At 43.8% G+C, this 20,802-nt stretch overlaps 1 long non-coding RNA gene across 2 annotated transcripts in view; it reads left to right on the forward strand.

Annotated features, from left to right (window-relative positions):
* LOC116217202 (uncharacterized) overlaps positions 1-20,565 on the forward strand; it is a 57,243-nt gene extending 36,678 nt beyond the window's left edge. For both annotated transcript variants that reach the window (XR_014886579.1, XR_014886580.1), the window contains exons 3-4: positions 19,968-20,090; positions 20,217-20,565. This is a non-coding gene — a long non-coding RNA (uncharacterized LOC116217202). The remainder of the gene's footprint in view (positions 1-19,967; positions 20,091-20,216) is intronic.
* The last annotated feature ends 237 nt before the right edge of the window (positions 20,566-20,802 follow it).

Here is a 20,802-nt window from a genome sequence, read left to right on the forward strand (position 1 = left end):
TCTCTCTTGCTGCTGTCCAGACCACTTGCACTGAGTGGATGGGTCTTGTGGAAGTGGCAGGGCTTCTCCTGGTGTCCCAGTGCTAGCACTGCAGCAGCATCCATAGTGCTGGTTTCAAAGTGGTTTTCATTTTCATGTTTGCTGTAGACGGGATGCTTTGTACAGGCAGAAAAATGTAGTAGAATATACAGCAATAAGATGTAGGAAGGCAGGAAGAAGTATAAAGATTGAACAGCTTTTCTCAACATGTTGGCTTGCCTCAGGTTGGTGTTTCTCATTGCAGTTGTGGCACAACAAAAATGGTTGTGTTTTTTTTTTTTAATGCGTTTCACAGTTTTTTTTCTCCATTACTTGAGTTCAGAAACCACATGCCTCTGTGCACCTGTTTTGTTTAAAATATATTCAATTTCCTCAGAGATATTTGGGAACAAAAGCCAAGAAGCATCTTTGGGTTCAGCAAACAAAAGACAAATACAAAAAGATGTACTGTTTCTTCCTGAAACTCATGGCTTTAAGATGACATTTTGATGTGTGTTTTGAAGCCTGGTGTTAATTAAGTACCTCTGGTTGCCATTGCTGGGTGAGTTGCTTGCTCTTTTAATGCTCCATCTGCAAAATGGGGGGAAATGCTTTCGTACCACATAGAAAAATTATGTTAAAAATGTGTGAAGTCCAGATACTGACGTAGTGGAGACCGTATAAATATCTAAAATAAATACGCAACAGGATTGGAAAATGCATTTTAATTCCGTTGATATTCTTTCTGTCCTTTTTAACAGACATAGTAATTTGGAGTGGTTCTGTGTTGAGAAAGCCATCAAGGCGGATTAATAACACTCTCGATGTCTTATTTTTGTACGTGGGCAGGCTAATATCATTAATATCTGTCTTGCTTTGGCTGGCTTTGTGTGGATTTTGCACAGCACACTACATTAAAAAGAGATTACCCTGCTATGACCCACTGAGTTTCCCTTTCCACCCAAAAAAATATAGGAGAGAGCCAGTACACTTGAGTTCAAATATAAACGGATGTGCTTCACCAGTGCCCTGGTATGCTTTGTAGTCTCTTGAATAAAACTAAGGCTCAGGGCCAGCTGTTGTTTTGTTCCAGCCTCAGGGCTGTGGTACCCCGACTCAGGGCAGCACCAGGCTCCTTCTCCACCATGTGCCTCCCAGAACAGCCCGAGCTGGGTTTAGTTCCTGCACCACCACCTTGGAGAATAATCGTCCGATTCAAAACTTTAGGGGCTATGCGTGGCAGCCTTCCCTTAGATTTCTAGAGGCTCTGGGCCGTGTCTGTTGCGTGCTGGGGTCAGGGTGTCATTTTTTTGAAGGTTTCTATGGCAACCTAGAAAACACAGCAACCAGCAACATAAACTTTACTATACGAGCTTAAAATCTAGGGGGAGGTATCAGAGTTGAAAGGTACACCTCTGCACTCTCATGTGCTGGGTTACAGAGGTACATAGGGTTTGCTTTGGGTTGGGCTTCAGTGCTGTCGCATATTCATGCACAGAGGTTTGGGCAAAACCTCCCCCAAATCTGTCCCTTGAGTATATGGACCTTCAGAGGAAAAGCAGAGGGAAACAAAAATCCTCCCAGCTGGGAGAGAGGCTCTGGGACCTCCTCACTTTTCTCACCCTTACATGATGAGTCCATTTGCTGCTGCCTGTTTCGTCTGCTCATCGCAAAGTTGCTCTTCAAAGGGCTAGATTATTTAGAGTAGTGTTTTGTCTCTATTTATTTTTTATTAATTTTTATTCACCAGTGTATGTTCTTTCTGGGGGCAGGAAGCCTGTTTTCTAGTGGTTCTAGCAACTGGAAGAAGCTCCCGTTCCCTGTAGGTGCGTGAGTTCAAACTATGCTGTACAAACATGGCAGAAAATGTCCAATGCTTGGTGAAGGGGAAAGGGTTGATAGTTTCTGATGCGGATTTAAAACAAGAAATCAAACCAAATATTAGTAAGACTAACTAAATGGCAGAGATTTTCCTAGCATTATTCTTTTCCTCCATTTTGGAGAGAATGGGTACTTATTTTTTTCTCTTCACTGACGAACAAATCTATCTGCTTTTTCCTGCACTAAACTCCTGCGTGGGCTTGCTAGTTTGTGAGTGCAACAAGTTCTGTTCTTGAGGCCATCCGTGCATCCAGCTGTACAGGCTTTACAGGCTCCATGAAGAGGCAGTGTATCTGGGCTAATTGCACTCCAGCCTGGCAGATACTGAAAATACTGAATAGGAAATGTGGACCTGGGATGTTTCCTTTGGGGAGAGGTCTGCATTGACAGAGCTCTTTGCTGCATGGGGAGTGGAGCCAGCTAAGGCTGTGCTTATCCATAGCATAAAGAAATGAGGCGGATGTCTCCAGTCCAGCTGCTGTTCTGCTTGGAGGGTGAGTTGGATTTGAGTTTCAGAGTTTGAGGTCAGCAGTGGTTTTTGTTTTAAAGTTGTTGTCCAGCATCTAGGACTTGGAGTAAACACTGTGCATTTTGATAAATCTGAAAGGAGGCAAATGACATGAGAAGAAAAGGAATACGGAAAATCAGTTGCTAAAAGAACGATTCATCAGTGCAGAATGTGCCACTAGTGTTGCTTTTTTTTCACTGGCATTTCATTAGATAAGCACAAGGTTGAAATTGCAGAAGTCCCAAACTCCACTAGAAATACTGAAACTAAAGACTGACGTAGGCTGTGGGGGTTTTATCTTGTTGCTTGTTAAGATAAAGGAGATGTTGTCTGAAGAACTGTCATTGTTGTGCCTTTCAAAAGTACGAAATGAATTGAAAAACAACTGATCAAGAGAACAGGGGAGGAGGAGAATGGGGACAGAAATGTCAACTGCTGCTTCATTAATAGTAATGTTGAAAAGACTATTTTGGATGCAGAAAAGCCTTATCAGAACTAAAGCCACTCATTGATAATTAAAACTATTGTTATATCCCTATTAGGCAGTTTTTGTGGATAATAACAAATTTATCTCTACTCAGCGCTGCAGTAGCTGACAGCCATTCTGCAGAGGCTTTAAGTACTTAGCTCATCTACGTCAGTGTACCTGCTACCTTTAGAAGGGTGAAGTTGATTTCTACCACTTCTGCACATAGCTTACAGCTTCAGCTCCCTGTCTGCCCACCCTACAGCTGGTTTACTATGGCTTACTGCTGCGCACATCATGCTGATGCACCAGGGTGGTGCATTGCAGAAGAGCATCTTCAGATGTTTTGTGTCAGCGTTGCTGTGCAAAGTGGTCTGTAGTGCTGCTGATCCTGTGCAGACAAGGGAGTAAATATATGTATTCTGTTGGCTTTTTTTCCCCTCTAGTCTTGATATGGTGAGCAAGCCTTCAGATGCCTTGCTGCTGGATCGTCAGTAAGTACAGCTTTCCAGAGGGGAGCAGACAGCTTGCTTTGCCTTAGTGGGCTCTCCGCACATTGGAGATGGTTATGGGTGCCAGGAGCCAAGTGTGATTGAGTGCAGCTACAGCAAAATTTCTCTGTGCTCCTGAAGCAGAGAATGCACAGCTGGTAGGGTCTGGTTATACCAGAAAAAGGAGATGAGGGCTGTTTTACTGGGGAAAGTGAGCATAAACAGCATTCAGATTAAATAGCAGGAAATAGGGATAAATTGTTTTCCAGTGAAAAGGCACAAAAAATTCCCCATGTGAGAATGGGTCAAACCCTGCCATTCCCTTGAGAGGGAAGGAGGAGCATGTGCAGTCTGTATTTCATCCAGAGCTCTGCAGCTTTGGTACCTCTGTGCTCGCTAGCATGGGGGGTCTGGTTTGAAGAGTAGCAGGGAGTGGTGCAGACCTCAGGCTCTTAATCATACAGCTCTTTCTGGCAGCAGCACATTCCATTTCTGTCTTGGGAGCTATTCCCCTGTGGATACCAAGCAGTATGATGGGACATGCCTGTCCTTTTTCTTTTCAGTACATGCGTTGTTTACAGACAGCCAAAATGTTACCAGGCTACCCGACCTCCTACATTCGATGAAATGAGAAAGACAGAGTTATAGCAACCCTGTAGTGCGTATTTATGCCTCACGCATCTTTGATAGAGAATCCATACTTCTAAATCCGCTCTTGACTTTTTTCACCAGCTCTGTGACTTTGATGTGGCTCGTTTAACATGCATTGTCTCTCTGCCTTCTCTCTTTCCTGGCTGTGCAGTATGAAGGAGTTGTTACCTGCATGCTCCCTGGCTAAGTATCAGGTCACTGCAGTTTTGATGCCATCTCCATGGCAAGAGATGCTGTCAAAATTTATTATTGAGGTGCAGTTACTTCTAAGGCATAATATGGTAGTTGTTAAAATGCATGATATCATAACAGGATGGGTTAAGAGAGTGCAGTATGGAGTGACCACTGTAATGTATATTCTATATGTGGACTCTTATGTGCTGAGTTCAAAGGAGTAGTGACCCACCAACAGGAACTGTTTGAAGCCCCAGCCTGGGATGTACAAGTGCTTTGAGTTATGGAGTGTGCAGCACTCGGATCCAGGCATGACTTTAGACTTGAGCCTACATCTAGAAGAATTAACTGTTACAAGTACATCCATGGAATTCCTTTAGGATTCTTCCAGCTGGAAGTGCTAAATGTGAATGTGCCTAATACAGCGATCAGACTTGAATTCCTTGTTCTAGGACCATACGTTACCAAGAAATAAAGGGTTGCTTTCTGCAGAATGGGAAGCATTGCTGTAGTTCTAAGGTACTAGAAGAAAAACAGTATTTATCAATCAGCACATTTGAAAATGTATACTTTGCACTCTGAATCTTGCAACCTTGATCACATTTCTCTGATCGAGGACCTGGGTGATTATTAAATGACTTGGTGTAGTCTGACGTTGTGCTGACATTATGTATCACTCACACCTTTTCTCATCACTGTCTCTCTATATCACATTTCAGAAGAGGATGCTCAGAAAAGCAAATCTGTTTTTTGGGTTTTTTTTTTTGTTTGTTTTTGGTTTTTTTGCACATGAATTATGTAAGTTGCCCAGTTCTCACCAGAGATGTTTTCCTCTTGTTACTTTTGGGTTTGTATGAAGGTCAGTCAGGAACATCTCCCTTGATTTGCCTGAAATTCTTGTTTTATTTGAAAGAAAACAAACACATACAAAAAAAAAAATTCTTTCAGGTCTTCTCTTTTCTTCCATGTTAATAGAGACCTTGACGTTTGTTACTTGCAGATGGAAAGCCACCACAAGTATTGTCATTAACAAGGATAACTACTTAAAGGGAGCTTTTGTTCTCTGTATGTTTTAATGAATTGCTCTTCCTGCAGCTGTGAGAAGTTCCACTTATATGGTGGATGGCCTAATTCTTAGACTGGATGAGCATCAGAAGCTATCCCTGATTTCAAGAAGAGTTCTAATGTACTTCTGGGATCCATGCTGTGAGCTGTCTGGCAGTACTGCAAATCAGTGGCAGTGCTGGGAATGTCCCTGAACAGCTTTCTTCCCACCTCACCTCATTCAGAAGTTGCACTTTCCATGTTTGTGGCATAGTGTGGATTGTTCATTCTCTATGAAATATTTTAAGTGTCACTGTTGAACAGTTCAGCACTACAAGGAACTCATCAGTTGAACAAGGAACTCATCAGTTGAAATAAATATCATAGTTATAGAAATACTCCACTCTTGTTTTTCTTAACCCTGCAGAAAATAGGAGTCAGAGGTTGCAAGAGTTGTTTTGATTGCTGAACCCTCTGATCAAGCAGAATGATTTTCTAGGAAATGCCAACTGATATTGAAAGTGTAGAGATGAGGCTTCTGCCTAATTCAGCATCAGATGTTAGCAGCAGTGCAGGAAGGTGTATTGAACTGGGATGTAGATTTTGCAAGCAGAAGACTTGCCATGAATATCCAAATGGGCTTTGAAAATTGTAAATGTTTCACCTGATGGTGAGATTGTCTTAAGGAGTCCTCTAAATATATGATCATTTGCCATTTTTAGGTGTCTTTATGGAAACTTGAGGAATTCCTTTGAGGAAATTCTGAACAATACTGAAGCATGTAGCTATCATGTAAGGGTGAAGATTGTGATTAACTACTATGGATCAGAATAACATTGTAGGCTCAAATAGTTTGGGCAGAAAATTTAGAGGGCTGAGGGTCCAAACGAATTCTTTGTGAGCCTACTACATGAAGGAGGATTTGAACTTAAAATATCAGAATTAGGTAGAAGAGGGCAGGTTAAAATCTGTTTTGAGGATCATTGCCCCCAAATAAAAATTTATATGCACTTCTGGATTTTCTTTCTTTCTTTCTTTCTTTTTTTTTTTTTTTTTTTTTTCCATTGTCATCTGCTGCTGCCTTTTCTGTATGGAGAGCATAGCCTGCCCCATTCTGGGAAGCTGGATTAAACTTCAGACGTTCAGGAATGAGTTCCAGTTTGGAAAGAGTCCGTTTCATAGTTCTCGAGAGTCAGTATATTTAAAACTAAAGAAAAGATTCAATGAATTTTACATTTAGGGAGAACACACCAAATTTCTGTTACACAGCTCCAGGTCCGTTGATTTTAACTGATTTGTCTTGGCAAATGATCGGGAGAATATGAGAAGGTAGCAAATTGCAAGACTATGTGAAAAGCCTATGATTTCACCGTCCCGGATAGGTTCTGCTTGCTTCATTTTCTATCATATTACAATAATTGGTCAATAGTCTGATTGCTGTATTCAGGGATTAGTGTCACAGACGATCCATCACAATTCAAACATATGTTCTCTTGGATGTACCGTATTTCTTTCTGTATAATTGCACTTCCATTGTGCACATCAGTCAGAAGAAAAACTCTTCCTCTTTAATATCTGTTTGAACACACTTGTACCAGATGTAGGTTACTGTGGATTTTTTTTCCACCTGGGATAAATCAATACAGATACCCATTGAGCTTTTAAAGACAATGACCGGATTGTGTGAGGGTATTTAGAACCTGGTTAGCTTGTGTATATCACTAGTGTTATTAATTCCTCTGATCTCACTGACTTTCTCTAGGCAAATGTCTTTCCTGTCAGTGTTAATTTTTTTTTTTTTTTTTTGCAGTAATGTAAAAGTATTTGTCTTTATAACTTCAGAGGGCCAGAAAAGATACAAACCCTGTGAATGTGCGCGAAAACTGCAGTTCTGATCTGAGAGGTGCAGTCCTGGAGGTCTGCAGAGATCTACAAAATGCAGGTGGAATTGTATTGTCAGCATTCAGCACTCTCGGAGCCTGCCACTCTTGCTGTGAATTGTTTGCCAATATAATCTCATGAGACCTCAGTATACAGAGCCTGGAAATCTTTTGAATACCTGTCCTTTAACTCTAAGTCTGTGATATTTCAGAACACCTCATAGCCTGAGGTACAGCTCTTTCATGGGGCTTACTAATTTGGGGACAGTTCATATGGGCAGCATTTCTATACTTTTGATTTCTAAGTACCTTTAGAAATCAAGCTATGCAGTGTGTTTACTGTTGCAGGAGTCCGATCTCTTTCCCCGGATCTGGTTGTGTTGAGTCCTGTGAAAGACAGCGGAGACTGCATGGCTTCACTGATGTGCTTATTGGCAAAGCTAATTGAATAGATGTAGTCTTTTGGATCGTGTTCTCCTGGCACACAGGTCTGTTTCAGACAGTTGGGTCTAATGTAGCAGTAAGATATGGATTGTGGGATCATTTTTTCTTTGTTAAAAGTCAAGTTGTAAGTTTTCTTGGTTTAAACAATGCAAGGTGCTCTTCGGAATAAGAAGTAAAGTAATAACCTGTATAATATCCTTGTAGTAATTCCTGTCCTTTATATAAATTGTCATTCCAAAATAAACCTCCTGAGGCTTTTCCTTATAAATACATTTGCAGGTTGAAAAAGTGTACTTCATTGTAAAGATAGGGATTTGACAGAGAAAGGAATAAAGCCTTCCCCAGCTATGGGATGTCTCTACAACAAGTAGAAAGACCTGCTGCTTTGTGTGTAGCTTATGGTGTTACATAGTTATGGTGTTCTGCTCCGTGTTGGCTCTTCGATGGCAGATGTCACCATGGTGCGTGTATGAGGGAAGAGCTACAAGGTGAGATACTTGTAGTATAAGCCAGAGCATTTCCGCTCTAAAAGTTAAAGGAAGTATCAGTGAGCTTCAAAATACTTAAAGATCAACTGACATTGAATGTGTTGAACTGGTTTTATTGCAAACCTTAAAAAACTCACTTCCTCTCCCCTCCCTCTACCTGAAAAAGTACCTAACAATATTCAAGCAAATGGTTGTTGTAGAGTTGTGGATGCTGAACTGAGTAGCAATATGTTTTGCAGATTGTGAAACTTCTCAAAAGAAGTCATGTCTTTGCTAGTTTTGGGGGAATTTTATGCTAAGTTGTGCTTAGGAACCTTCAGTAATGATCACGTAGGGCCCCAATAACATCTGACTGATTCAAAACTATGGTAATGCAGGAGTCTGTTCCTCTTGTGTGCAAAGATTCCTTTGTTCTGGTAATCTTTAAATTCAATGTAAAAGGTAAATCTTAGTTTGAGAAACACTAGATAATTGAAAGTGTCAAATTTACAAAAAAAATACTAACGTTTACTTCGGTAGCATTACTTATGAGAGTAAAAGCTATGCAATTTCATGGATATCTTCCTGAAGTTAGTTGGGACTCTGGAAATATGTAGTGAGCAAAAATTAGGAAAAAGAGAGGTGATGCCAAGGAGAAGGCCTGGGAGACCTTAGTAAGCCATAGACTTAAACATCTGGCCTCATTTAGGTAGTACAGGGGTAGTTGTGTTGCTTTCCTTAAGCAACGATTATCCCCCTGACCTTGGCAGAGCCATTGGTGTGTGCCAAGCAAAAGACACTTGAACGTACCTTGCAAAATAGGACAGGAGAGAAGTCCTGCCCCACTAGAAAAAGGAAGAAAAACCCCAAAGCTTTATGTGCAGCACATGGGATGCAGGGAGTCAGATTCACATTCATTGGCGTAGCACCAAAACATGCAAGAGCTGCTTCCTCTGTAGTTGCTGTGGCCTTCATTCACAACAGTTTCCATTACTGTTTGCTGTTGGGCTACCAACAGTTTCCTTGTCAATAGCTAGCAGCTCATGTGGGTTTGTATGGAGTCATGTGGATGTTGTTTGCTTTTTGAGAGTCTGAATTTACATTCATGCACTTGAATTAGATCTCTGAGTACCTATCTAAGTAAATATTGTAATTATCTGAAGCTGATCCAGAGCTTTTCTTACTCGAGCCCCACTTGTGCTTTGGGAGTCAGTACAAGGGCTGACTTCACCAGAGACAAAGCAATCCAAGGAGATGCATGAGGGTGGGCAGCAGTGGACACTTCAGACAAAAATCAGGAACTGTTTGTTGCAGTGAGTTTTAGAAGAAGATATAAAGCATTCTCCTTTAGTTTACCACATGCCTGATTTATGCTTTCTGTCTGTTTTCATTATCCCTCCTAAATGAGCAGTGCCCTGAAGCCATCGATTGGGTGGGCTAACATAATTCATTGTTCCCTAGTGCTTGAAAAACGTAGCCTTGCTCTGTTAGTAGGTATGTTGAGATAATAAATTATATAGCAACAATGGATGTAATGAGTCCTTATACTTAAGAAATGGTTTCAAATCACACCACTCTAAAATAGTTACTGTTCTTTCTGCTTGATAGTGTAATAGTGGGGAAAAAAACAAAAAACAAAAAACCCACAAACAGAGCCAAAGGATGATGCTGGTGCTGTGCTGGGGGCTGTCCTGTCCCCTCCAGAGGCCGTGAAATAAAGAAGCTAGAAAAAGGAAACAAATTAATTTACGCCTCTGGGGACAGGAGGAGTGACTTGAGTGGTGCATGGGAAGAGAAGTGCTGGAGAGCAAAAGGAAGCTGAGATGATGGATGGTGTGATTAAAAACCAGGCAGTGCTCTCTGCTTTGGCCACAGTGGATGAAGTGGGTGAAGCTGCACGCTGCCGTGCTGCCCATCAGAGCCGTGTCAGTTACCCTGAAACCAGAAGGCCAACAGAGAGGTTTTTCCCTTTCCCTCATAATCTTCTTTCTCAGTTGTATGAATGAGCAGTGAGGACCAGTAAAGCAGAATTCACAGCAGTGATGTTTCTCAGAATGTTTTCCCTTCATTTGCTTAAAACAAACAACATTCCAATTTTCTCTGTCTGCATCTTTGGGTTTTATTTAATGCAGTCATTTTAAATTTACTCTGATATCTGCCCTTGCAGCTGTAGACTGTGTTCTGCAACCCCAACTGAACCAAACTGCGAGTGGAGGGCTGAGCCCATTGCCTGAGAAGCACAACTGCAGTTTTGTGTTTCAGCTCTGTTCGAAAGCACAGGGATTGCACTGCAAAGGCACTGAGGAGGGACCACGATGCCACCTGGACCAGTTTCAGTGTGCCCAGCTGATCTCAAGTCAGACCTGAGCAGTGGTACAGTGTCAGGCATGTGAGATATTGGTGCCGGGCCGCACAGCCCCTTCCAGAACAGCGCTATGATCCGCTGAGCCTGGTACTGGAACTCTGGTGCAGATCCACCCACAGCCCGAGGTGTGGCTGTCAGCATTGCAGCACCAGGGGCTGCCAAGGCCTTTCGTGTCCTTTGGGGCTCTCGATCTTTTGTTGGCCCTCTGTGCCCGACACAGAGCACAGGCTGTGCCTGAGCCCCTCCCCAGCACTGAGACCTGAGCTGGGCCTCACCCTGTAGGGCAGAGCCGTTCCAATGGGGAGAGTGGAGGGGACCCAGGAAGCCCAGGGCAGCCTCTCGGGAGTACTGACAGTGCAGAGGCAAAGACTGGTTTGGCTTTGGAAACTGGACTCCTCCCACTATCCCTGGGCAGAAGCATAGAGAACACCATTCCTAGTCATGCCTTCTTCCTCAGGACCTGCCTGGAGGCTCCGGGGAGCTCAGGGCCATGCTCTGGACTCCTGTTATTTCAATGCAGAATCTCAGAGGACACCGATCCCAGTCCTATCCTCTTCCTGAGGGCTCACCTGGAGGCTACAGGGAGTTCAGGGCTGTTCACTGGACTCCTTTCATGGTCCCCGTGCAGAAGCATGTAGGACACCAGTCCCAGTCCTGCCCACATCCTCAGGACTTGCCTGGAGGCTTCAGGGAGCTTGGTGCCATCCACTGGACTTTTCCCTTTTTGTCAGTGCTGAAGCTAGAGGGCACCACTCCCAGTCCTGCCCTGTAATAGAAATGCTAAGTCATGGCCTGAAGCAGTGATTGAGCACCTGGTGGGAAGGCAGGGCCAACCCAGGGGTGCTCTGCCAGCAATGCACCTGATTGACTGGAAGGGCTGGAGCCAGGATCCACCCCTTCCCAGACCTCATTTAAGAGTTGCCAGTGGAGGTGAGGGTATTTCCCGTTGGAGATCACTGTCTACCTGAGGCCTTCCAAAGATAAGCAGTTTTTTCCCTTTGTTTCTGCACCTGTGGCTGCAGCATTTGGGCTCATTCTTATTTATTGTAGCCAAAGACTTTTCCACCTCGCTATTATCATATTGTAGTCTTAGGTGCCTTTTTCCTGAGACTTCAGTGAAGAAGAGGTGAGAGGTTTTGGGGAAGGATAAGGATGGGAGATGTGGAAGGAGGTATTTTGAAGAGCAGCAGCTGGCCCAGGGGCTCTCTGGCAGATGATGACTCTTCAATGCCAAGATGGAAATGGAGAGCCCCTGCTGTGCCACAAACAGATATCGCGACATCTCCAGGCAAGCATATCATGATGTTATAGTGCTTGCCTGTACCTGATGGAGATGGATCCACCTCCTTTGGTTTCTTCTCAGGAGGTAGGTCCACTTCTATGGGCTCAACATCGCTCTTTGGTGGGTCTACGTCCATTGCCTTGGGCTCACTGCTACTCCCCAGAAGCCTCTGCTTCTTTGGTAGAGGAGGATTCATTGTCCTCCTTGGAAGTTCCCACAGTGGGAGGGAAGGATGTGTCTATTTGAGCTCTCTGTCTCAGATGTGTGCTTCCTCAACAGAAGTCGGTCAGCGAGTGGTGTTCTGTTGTCAGGGTCCCTGTTTCTATAGCAGTCAGCAGGGAGGTGGCTCGGGACATCATAAGGCCATGGCAGTGCGACCCTAAGAATGTCCCATGAGAACCAAAATACGGCTGTGTTGGGTGAGGGAAGGCTATGGCCTGACAGTTGTCCTGCTTGTCACCAGTGGGATTCTGCGGGGCTTCATTTTAAGGTCCTTTCTCTTGAATGTTCTCACAGTTGATTCCAATAGAGATCTGGCAGTTGTATGAAGTGAATTTGTAGGTGATGCTAAGCTGGGAGGAGTGTTGACTCTGTTGAGGGTAGAGATCTTGCTCTGAGATCTGGACAAACGTGAGGGTGGTCCCCATCTGCATGAAGAAGAGCAAGAGCTGGGCTCTGCATGTGGGATGGGGTGACCCTGGCTGCATGTACAGACTAAGGGGCAATGGGCTGGAGAGCAGCCCTGCAAAAAAGGGATCTGGGCGTTCAGGTTGGTGGCAACTTGAATCTGAGCTGGCAGTGCATCCTGGCAGCCTGAAGGGCCAGTTGTACCCTGGGCTTGTCAGGCCCAGCAGTGGGGAAGCGAGGGAAGCGGTTGTCCCGCTCTGCTCTGTGTTGTGTGGCCTCACCTCCAGCCCTGTGCAGGTTCGGGTACCACAACACAAGAAGGACGTAAAGCTATTAGAGTCTGAAGGAGGACTGCAGAGATGGGGAAAGGTCTAATGGCACGGTGTGTGAGGAGCAGCTGAGTTCCCTGGCTTTGCTCTGCCCAGAGCAGAGGAGCTGAGGGCGGCCCTCATGGTGGCTGCAGCTCCTCACAGGGAGCGGAGCGCAGTGCTGGGCTCTGCTGTCTGTGGCAGCGACAGGGCCCAGGGAACAGCATGGAGCTGTGTTGGGGGAAGGTCAGGTGGGTGTTATGGAAAGGGTCTGCACCAGAGGATGGTGGGCACGGCACAGGCTGCCCAGGGCAGTGGGCATGGCCCTGAGCTGTTGGAGCTGAACGACTGTGTGTTTGGGTGGTCCTGTGTATCGTCAGGGGTTGGACTTGATGATCCTGTGGGTCCCTTCCAACTTGGGATATTCTATGATTCTATGATATCAGCGGTTTGCCTGGGAAATACCAGATTATTTTTTCTTCCCATTTTTTGTGGCATTTGAACTCTTAGTTTCACTTCTAAAGCTAGGAGAGGAATTGGCTAAGGGTAGGGGAAGCTGTTTCCTTATTTTCTATTCTCGTAGGTGGGGACTGTGTATTTTCTGCCCGAATTTGTGGGAGCTGGTGGTTCTCCCCATTGGGCTTGGGGGTCTCTGGCTCTGACTGTGGCTCAGCCCCATTCACAGGGCAGGGCTCTGGGGCCTGTGTTGCCACTGGGGCCGTTCCAGTCTGCTGGCCAGACTGCCTTGCAGCTGCCTTGCCTGTGAGGGAAGTGCTGATAGTTGTCAGCGTTTGCTGCGGAAATCATCTCGTTGGTGTGACTGATGTTTCGGAGTAATGAGCTGAGAGAAATTAAGAAGTGATAGCGCATGGTTAGCTGGGCTGCATGGCAAGCAGATCTGGTGGGCTGCCTTATAAGGCACTCCTGGATGCATCTAGACTTGCAAATCACCTCTTTTAAGAAGGCCAAACTGTCTTTCAGTTATTGTTCTGGGAAGCTCAAATCACTGGGCGTATAATTCATTTCACGTGGAATTTCAGGGTCAGACATAAATGTTATCCACTTTAGAGGAAAAGCTTTAGAAAAAGGAGTGGGAAGCTGAATTGATATTTGGAAAAATGAAGAATGTTTAAAATATTTTTTTTTTTTTGCAAAAGAAGCCCTCGGCAAATCGTTGTTCCACTCCACTTCTGGCTGGTCTCAGATGCTTGTCTTCCAGAATGTCTGAGTATAGATGAATCACAACACGATCCTGGGAATTCTGCAGCCGTGTTTGTTATCCTGTATATGGGATCGGACACCACTGGAGGATAAAGAGTGAAGTGTGTAGTTCATGAACCTCACCTCATAACACCATGGTGTATGGTTAGATACATATGTGCAGCTCGTAGCTCCAAGGAGAGGGAATAAATAAGAGTAGTGTTGTAGAATGCATAACATGGCTCATTGATACTGAAGCTGTGTTGGAAAACTAATACTGATTAGTTTTTCTGCAATGTCATGGTCAGAAAAATGGGTTAGAAGAAGAGGGGAAATAGATGTATTTTTGTTTGTTTGTTTTGAAAAATAAAGGGCAGAGCAAAGCAGTGGCAATTTGAAATTGGAGTCATTGCCATTTCAAGCATATATTTCTCTTCTTGTTGACAAAGCATTGAAATCTGCATAAGAATCTCCTTTTTCTAGCCTTGAATTTAGATTCCTGGTGTAAAGCTCCCTAAATAAAGCCAGACCCTTTTAGAAGCTGAGTTCTTTTCCTAAGAAAGCTTGTATAAATCCTTTTGATAAACAGAATTTGGCGCTGAGCAGGGAGGAAATGTGCTTTATGGGTGGCAGCATGAGAATACCCATCAGTCTTCCAGTGTTCTGCCCTTTCCCTTTTCTAATTTATTTTTCCAGATAGACTGTACCAGTCTGTTTGCTCTGAGTTTCAGTGGGTGTGAATGAACTCAGTACCAAGATCTTTATTTTAGCTATGTGAGTGGATGTTAGGCTGTTATTTGATCAAAGACATGGCATTTCTCTCAGCTAGTGGAACAAGACTTGTAGCTTCTTGTCCTTCTGGTCTGCCAGCTCTGGCTACTCGACGGTATTGCTGATAAATGAACATCTAGAAGGGCCTCAAGAAAAAACTGTGTATAGTTCAGCTTCTCCTCTTCCCCAGTTCTAAAAGTTCTAAATAAAATGTAAGAGAGAATCTTCCAAATTCAGGTGGTAAAAGGTCTTAATGCTTTAATTTGTAACTGGGATTGTTCCTAATGCTCATAAAAAGACTCCACTGCCAGCACAGAATTGGGCTACAGGACCTGCCTGCTGGATTAAATTCTGTAGATTGATTATATGCTATTTGAGATGGAATGTTTCTTTTTTTTTTTTTTTTTTTTTTTTAGGATTGTAAACCGTTGAGGTCACTGAGACGTATTGATATATCAATCACCAGCAACTTGCTAGAGCTTGAAGTAGTTGAATTGTCCCACACAGAACTGTTAAGTAAAACCTTATAATCACTTCTGGAATTGTAGCTCTGAGCTATGACTATGCCTCTGGTGTGTATGTGTGAGCTGCAGATAGCATCCTTCCTCATCCTCCCACTGTGCTCCTCGTTGGCTGAAGGTATCACCATCAACTTTCTACCTCACACAGCGGTTTCTGTCTGAGCAAGGACTTTGTTACCTCCCAGTTTTTCTGTGGCACCTCCATACACTGTTAGTCCTCTCTTCCTATCCTGATGTCTTCTCTTTGTCCCAAGATGCCAGGCCACTTTAAAAGTATTTTCAAATTATTTCCATCCTGATTTCTTTGTGTTGTCCTTTTTCTTGATGAGGAACACCCTAGAATCTTCCACAGAAAAAAAAACATTCCAGACTTCTGCGTCCTTTACCTGTATAATCAATTATTCCTGTCAAGGCTGTTGTTCTACAGTGTGCCCAGTTCAGGATCAGTACGTGTCCTTTGTCCTCTCTGCTTGTATGGATTTACCTGAGTTTTTCTTCAGCCTGCTTTCCTTTCATTGCTGATAGTCACGAGGAATTCTTAGTTGTGTGCTGCTGCATTCAGTTTCCTTGACACATTCATTTTTGATGTAGGACAGGTGCTGGTGATAGCAGAGCCCCTGTTCTCCGTGAATGACTTGTGCTGAGCCAGCGTTTATTGAGCTCTGATCTGCAAATTTTGTGACGAGTCTCAAAATAGCTTTAGGCTATCTCTGTGAAATTGTGGTTTGTACCGCTTTGAATGTAGTCCTGCTGGCCGGAGATGGACAAGATGGAGATGTTGTGATACTGAGAAAAGTGTTGGCATTTGATACTTTGGATTTTTTCATTTTTAGAGAATATTGGGAACCACCGAAATTTAGTGAAGGAACTTTATTGGTGTGGTTGTATCAGGTGTACCTGATTTCATGATGGTATTTGGCCTTTTAGTAGAGTTCAGTGTCTGACTCCTCAAAGCAGTGAACAGAACAAGTTCCAGGTGATACCAAGGCTGATACACCAAGGCTTTTATGAAGCTGTCACAGAAATGTTATCTATCCTTATCAGGCCGATTGGCATGTGACATCCAATACTGAGACATTCCTTCCTCTGTGTTTGATGAAATAGGTGCTGTTATGTAAGGTGCATTGAGGCGCTGGAGCTTAGCTTCAAAGCACAGTGATGGCAATTGGAGGGCAGGGACATGACAAGTCAGAATCATATTGTGAGCCCAAACTCAGCAAACCATTACTGCTAAACAGGGGCCTTAGGCATGTGCTTTAAGTTTCTCTGATTCCTATAAGACTTAAACATCTGTTTGTTGCTTTGCAGAATAGATGCCCAAGAGCCCTGTTTGTGCCTAGGGAGATCGGTGTGCTTGCGTATCCTGTGTGCTCTTCAGCAAGGACTTGGCAAGAACCAGCCCTGGATGTTCGGCAAGGGAGCAGCAATGAGAGAGGCGAGCCCAGTTAGTGGTGGGAGTCCTGAGCCAACGGGTGGCTGTGCCTCTGTCTAGACCGAAGAGGTTTGGACATTTTCAGATTAGCTTTGGATAAGCCTCTGAACTTCTGGATGCTTCTCCTAACCAGATCAAACCTCTCAAAAGCTTGAGGTTTGTCCATCACTAATTTTCATATGAGTTACATTAAAAACTCTTAAGTTGAAATATTTCTTATTTTAAAAATAGAATAATAAAACAATAAATCAGAAGGAAACGCATGGTGGAAAAAAAAAGTAGAAAACAGATGAAAAGCAAAAGGGAAAAGTGAACTTCGTAAAAATACCATACATGCCAGACCCTTCAAATATGATTTCCTGCATATTGCACTTTAAAAAGCATGATATTACAACATGCTCTCACATGCAGGGGCCAAAAATATGAAAGAATAAAGCCTTGTTTGATCTCGAGTGTTGAATGGATGTCATTTGACCCATCCATGATCTGATCCTAGACCTAGGACATGTCAGATGATTTTCCACTCAATGAGTGTCTGCACCACTCCCTTGTCTCTTCCCCACCCTCTTGTTGGACAGATAGTGCTGACACGCTTCCTGTTATGGGCTGCTGCTCCGGCTCTCGCGCCTGCTGGCACCGAGCCGCCTGTGGCTTGGGCACAGCACTTCAAAAGCCATTTCTGGCACATGGACGAAATATTTTGAAGTGAGTTTGGGTGGTTCCCAAAAAAACCTGCTCCAAGCGAGCAGAAAGAAAGCTTACATTATCTCATGTAAAAGACCCAGATCCTCTCCAGAGCCTGCCAGAGGTTTATGAAATGCTGCGTTGCTTCTGAGAAGCCTTGACAAAAATAAAAAGCATGAACATGATGCTGAGAAAACAGCTCAATTGTCTGCTCTTAATTTCTCAGGATCTATAATGTACTTGATGCCTGTCTTGTAAACGGTGCAAAGTACTTGTTTTGTAGTTGTTCAAAGCCAATTGCACGTGTGATGGAAGCTATGGAAGATGAAAGGGGGGAAACTTTAAAAATGACACAGAAGTTATGGCCACTACTAACACATCTTTTGAAATCAGTGTTTTATGTGATTTTTCATTACTTAGTGAAAGTTTGTTGTACAATTAGACCTTGAGAGCTTTGGAGAGAAGATGCAGGCTGAAAAGCAGATGCACATTATATTTTGATACAGAAACAGTGGTTGCTGGAGTCTTTGACAACAACGTCTTGAATCAACATGGAGTAACAGGTACATTGTTTTCTTATCAATGACTGGGCACGGAGCTGGCATTCTAGCTGGTTGTATTCTGAAGCTTTCTGCTCAGCAGTTCTTTTCCTGTAGTAAATAAATTGCAGTGGCTTTGAAGCTGAGTAGGCTTCAAGGCTACAAAATACCTTGTGCTGCAGATGAGCAACGCAGAGGCTCAGCTAGAGAAAGCTGAGCTGCTTCTCTCCACGTCAGGAAAACAGTTTGGCTGCGTTAGAAGTGTGCATTTGGTGCCTGTGTTGTGGGACCTGGCACCATCTCCTCCCGGGAAGCTTGTGAGATGGGGCAGGCAGCCTCCAGCTTTGTCCCCACCTGCTGGCTGGCAGCACTTACTGGTTTGATAAACCAGGTGGGGAAAATTGGCTGTGTAAATAGCTTTTAAAGAGCAGCGTATCTTCTTCAGTCTGCTTTTTTGGGGTACGAAATGGGGAGTGTCTAAATATGGGAAAGCTGTGAGGGAGAACAGCAAACTGGTATGGTTCTTGCTGGGGAGCAGTGAGCAGCAGGCCAGCAGCATCACTGCAGTGCAGCCTGCAGCACTGGGAGCCTCCGTGCCACCACATGCATCTCCCAAGTTGGAAGGGACCCACAAGGATCACTAAATCCAACCCCTGGCTCCACACAGTACCGCCCAAAATCCAAACCCCGTGTCTAAGAGTAGTGTCCAGAGACTGCCAGCGAAGTCTCAACTTGGGATATTTCTCTTTACAATGGTTTAAATAATTGCTATATCACATTGTTGGTCAAGCGGTCACTTTCTGAGAGAAATATCTGTGGGACGTTTAACACTTTCTTCCTTCAAAATGTTTTTCTTCTTTCTAGCTTTTCTCCTTTAACACGGCATGACCAAGCCGGACAGGTGGAAACCTGAGCAGAGGTGTGTCCAGGTGAATTTGGTGTTGGTTTTTTTTTCACTCTTTATGTATAGTGATCTAAGATGAAATCTATTATCTCTTTTGGCAGATAACTGCAAATTTACCTAATCTCAGACCTTAGGCTATGAACAAAATACATCCTGGACAGTGCTTAGGCTGTTGTAGGGAAAGAAGGTGAGATTTTGCCCTGCTGTGTGTAACTATAACTTGTGTATGATGTGTCCATTGCTGGTACCGGTAAACAGAAGTGCATTGCATTCGAGAGATTGCTCGGTGGTGAACTCCATCCAGGAGTACTCAGATCATCTGTGGTGAGATTAATATTGTTAACACTGCAATCTCCTGCTTCATTGAGCTTGTTATATTAGTCATCATTTTTGTACTTTACAAACCATATGTATTTCTTTTCACTTTGCAAAGAGGCATGGAGGTGCATTAAGTAAAAACATTGAGATAACAAAAACCAAAGCCTTGTTTTTCAGGTAACATAGATGAGGAAAATCAAATTTTACTTGCAAAATCAGGGAATCGATCCTAAAGTCATGAAAGTGCTTTTGAAAATTGTGCTGTTAGGCTTTTCAGTGTAATTATTTGTTATTCTTCCAGTGAAATGCCATTTCTTTCCTCTGCTATGCCCGTAAGGAGGGTTCTGTCACCAACTCGTTGGATAATGTTTAGTCCTTCAGTTCATTATAGCAGCTTTCTTTTGCTTATTCAAAATGCATAACTGATGGAACACACTTGGTCTGTTTATTGAGAACATAGTTGTCAATCAAGTTTGCAGCACAAGAATTGTTGCATGTGCAAAATTCCCTTTTCTTGTGCATCCTGCGGTGTTTCTGTTTTTCACCCCCTTAAATATTCCTGCCACTAAAATAGTGTGAAGAAACTGGATGGCACTATATTCATTGTCAGCTGAAAGAGTCCACTGCAGCCCTGTGAGAGTGGTTTTGTTTTGTTTTGTTTTGTTTCCCTAATGCTGGCTTGTGACTGCAGTGAAAGGGCAGCTGTAAACATGAGGGCTTTGTTCTGCCTGTTGCTCATCAGCTGCAAAAGACTTGATTTCTTGATGAAAAGGGAAGTGAAGAGTAGCACTGGCTAGATAACAAGTGTTGAAAGAGAAGCTGTACTGTTCATCTTAATAGCACGATCTGCGTATCTCAGTTGGGCAGAAAAATGATATATTTTTCCACTTATCCTCTCATTTGAAGTCAAACAAGATTTCTCACAGAAGGGTTTTCAAGTTGAGGGCAGATGTCAAAGTATCTGATCCTAGTGCTGCTTTGTTTTCTAACAGGACAGTCCCCCACCAGCGTGGATGCCCTCACCCCACTGGAGCTGGTGGCCTTGGTGTGTCTCAGCCAGCACTGACCTGCCCAGGGATGTGGCTGCAATGGCTTAACGTTGGCAATTAATAGAGGTAATGTGATGCTATCAACATTTCACCATGGCCCAGTGCCACTGTTCTCAATGAAAGTCCATGCTTTAGCTTCAACACATACATGTCTTCTTAGCGTGCTAATTGCAACTTTTCCTCCTTTGCCAGAAATTCAAAATGCCAAGAATGTTGCTTAGAAAGAAGCATGTGATCCAGATTTTCTGGTCTGCCCAAGCTGTGTTTGAAGCAAGACCAGGCGAGGGAAAACAAGTGTGACTTGGAGCTATTTTTGATGGCTTGATCCTGGGACTAGTCCAGCTTCTGTAGCAAGTTAGAATTGCTCTAGTTTCGTGCAAGCCCTGCTTGAATTGATGGCATCATGGTATGTGAATCTGTCCCCCTTTTGATTGGAGCCCATCTCCCCATGCTGTGGGCTTGCAGAGCTGGTGTATTCCCAGCGTGGCAGAGTACAGCCTTACTGCATTATGTCTGTAGAGAATGCTGCATAGGCCACTCCATCCTTGGGCGAATAACCGATGGAGAATGTGTGTAGTATCCCACTATTGTCATAGCTGAGGTGATCCAAACAGCATATATGTGGGGCTGACCGTGGTCAGTGCCGTGAACATGAGAGGAGCTGCAGCAAAGGATACCTCCTGAAGTAACTCCTGAGGAAATGTGCTTGATATCCCATTGCTCTTCCAGGAGCTGCAGGCTGTGCCTGTGGAGCTGTGCAGGCTGCCAGACGTGGTCC

This window comes from Meleagris gallopavo, chromosome 15 (assembly GCF_905368555.1).
Source record: "Meleagris gallopavo chromosome 15, MGAL_WU_HG_1.1, whole genome shotgun sequence".
NCBI lineage: Eukaryota > Metazoa > Chordata > Aves > Galliformes > Phasianidae > Meleagris > Meleagris gallopavo.